Genomic DNA, 2,814 nt, shown 5'->3' with positions numbered 1-2,814 from the left:
AAATAAATAAATAAATAAATAGTATGCTGACAAGCGAATATGGCTTTTTCTGTTTGTCATTATGGCTGGCATCTCCAAGAAGGTACCGGACTTGCTGAGGTGTCTTGGCCAGGCTGGTCTCGAACTTCTGACCTCAGGTGATCCGCCCTCCTCGGCCTACCCAAAGCGCTGGGATGACAGGTGTGAGCCACTGTGCCTGGCCCTCTGTTGTTTTTTGAGATGGAGTCTCGCTCTTGTCGCCCAGGCTGGAGTGCAGTGGCACGATCTCGGCTCACTGCAACCTCCGCCTCTCAGGTTCAAGCGATTCTCCTGCCTCAGCCTCCCGCGTAGCTGGGATTACAGGTGCGTGCCATCATGCCCGCTTAATTTTTGTATTTTTAGTAGTGATGGGGTTGCACTGTGTTGGCCAGGCTGGTCTCGAACTCCTGACCTCAGGTGATCCTCCCATCGTGCCCTCCCAAAGCGCTGGGATGACAGGTGTGAAGCCCCGCGCCTGGCCATGTTAATTCTTCCGAAGTCAACAGAGGCCCATTGCTCTGAGCTGCCACCACCCCCGGCCCTGTTTGTGACGACCAATGGGCTTCTGTGCATGGAGGATTTTGGGTGTTAAAACCAGGAGAGCCCCCAGCAGCACCCAGGCTCCGAGGCTCTGGGAGATGGGGTGTGAGAGACAGACCCTGCCTGCCACAGGAAAATGATCCATTACAGTCCCCCTGGGTGGTTTTCCAGGCCAGGCAGCTGGGGCCGCCTATCTGGCCCAGGGTGACCTGACTCTCTCGGTTCTGTCCTGGGAGAGGTGGGGATTTTTAAGCCTGACCTTTTAGCTTTACCACAGGGCTCCTATCCAGCCTTCCTTCCTGAGACTGTCTCTACACCCATCTTCCAAAGCTCACAGAGCTGGCCGGAGGGTGCCAGGGACCTCTTCCGAACTACGTCTCGGAAGGACGTGGCTGCGTCTTCTCAGATACTATGTCCAGGCTTGGGTCTGAATCTCTTCATTCTGACTCCAGGGGACATAAATGTCAGACCCCGGGAAGCTCTCTGTGCATCCCTGTGACGGTGCTTTGCACACTTTTGGTCTGTGTTTGACTTTCTGATGCGCTTTCATTTTCATTTTCGTTTTGATGTATTCATTTATGGAGAATTTATGAAAAAACGAGGTCATGCTCTGTTGCCCAGGCTGGAGTGCAGTGCTGACGTTATAGCTCACGGCAGCCTCAACCTCCTGGCGTGAACCGATCCTCCCACCTCAGCCTCCTGAGCAGCTGGGACTACAGGTACATGCCACCACGGCTTGCTAATCTTTGATTTTTGGAGAGATGGGGGGGTCTCACTATGTTGCCCAGTCTTAGTTTTCATTTTATTTATTTATTAATAATAATAATTATTATTATTATTTTTGAGACGGAGTCTTTCTCTGTCACCCAGGCTGGAGTGCAACGGAGCAATCTCGGCTCACTGCAACCTCTGCCTCCCGGGTTCAAGTGATTCTCCTGCCTCAGCCTCCCGAGCACCTGGGATTACAGGCATGTGCCGCCACACCCAGCTAATTTTTTGTATTTTCGGTGGAGATGGGGCTTCACCGTGTTAGCCAGGATGCTCTGGATCTCCTGACCTCGTGATTCACCCACCTCAGCCTCCCAAAAGTGCTGGGATTACAGGCGTGAGGCACCACGCCCAGCCAGATTTCATTTTTATTTATTAGTATTATTTTTTTTGAGACAAAGTCTCGCTCTGTCACTCAGGTGGGAGTGCAGTGGTACGATCTTGGCTCCCTGCAACCCCTGCCTCCTGGGTTCAAACGATTCTCTTGCCTCAGCCTCTCAAAGTGCTGGGATGACAGACACGAGCCACCGTGCCCGGCCTCTTTTTTCTGTTTGGAAATAAAGTCCTGTCTAGCTTTATGATGAGTGGGATCACATCACCGAAGATAAACGAGCCAGAAAATGGATTTGCTTATCTCTGTTTTTGTCACGTCCTCTTGGAGGCGGTCCAAGCCTCCTCCCCTCTCTCCCCCACTTCGAATGCAGAGTGTTGGTGACACTCAGCCAGGGACAGGGCCCTGCTGCGGGCCGGGTTCCTCTTTCTACTGACTCTCTGGGGACCCTGTTTGCCTCCCTGCAACACGCTTTGCTGAAGAGCTCGGTGCTGGCTGCCACGTGAGCCGCCCCTGTCCGTCCTCTCAGCAGCCCTCCCCAGCTGCAAACCCCAATCGAGGGCCTCCCGTGTGGCGTTGGACGGCGGCCCCCAGAGATAGCTCCACGTCCCGAGCCCTGCTATTTGGGGATGGGGCATCGTTTGGAAAAGAAGGTCTTTGCAGATTAATTAAGTTGTGGATCTTGAGAGAAAATAATGCAGAGCCTGCGTTATCTGGCCGGGCCCTAAATGGAATGACAGGTGTCCTTGTAAGAGATCGAGGAGGAGACACAGACACAGAGGAGGATGGCCACGTGGAGACGGAGGCAGAGACTGGAGTGATGTGGCCACAAGCCCAGGGACGCCTGGAGCCTCCAGCAGCTGGAAGAGGCAGCAAGATCCTCCCCTGGAGCCTGTAGAGGAAAGTGGCTACAATTGTAATGGGTTGAAGAGCAGATCCTGAAAAGATATGTCCGTATACTAGAGCCCAGAATGAGACGTTATTTGGAAATAACGCATTTTGCAGATGTGATGAGTTAAGGATCTGGAGATGACATCATCCTGGATTAGGCTGGGCCTTAAATGCAACGACAGGTGTCCTTGTAAGAGACAGAAGAGGAGACGCAGACACAGAGGAGGAGGCCACGTGGAGACGGAGGCAGAGACTGGAGTGATGCG

This window comes from Colobus angolensis, unplaced genomic scaffold (genome assembly GCF_000951035.1).
Source record: "Colobus angolensis palliatus isolate OR3802 unplaced genomic scaffold, Cang.pa_1.0 Scaffold277, whole genome shotgun sequence".
In the NCBI taxonomy this organism is placed as follows: Eukaryota; Metazoa; Chordata; class Mammalia; order Primates; family Cercopithecidae; genus Colobus; species Colobus angolensis.
Note: the sequence above shows the minus strand (reverse complement) of the source record.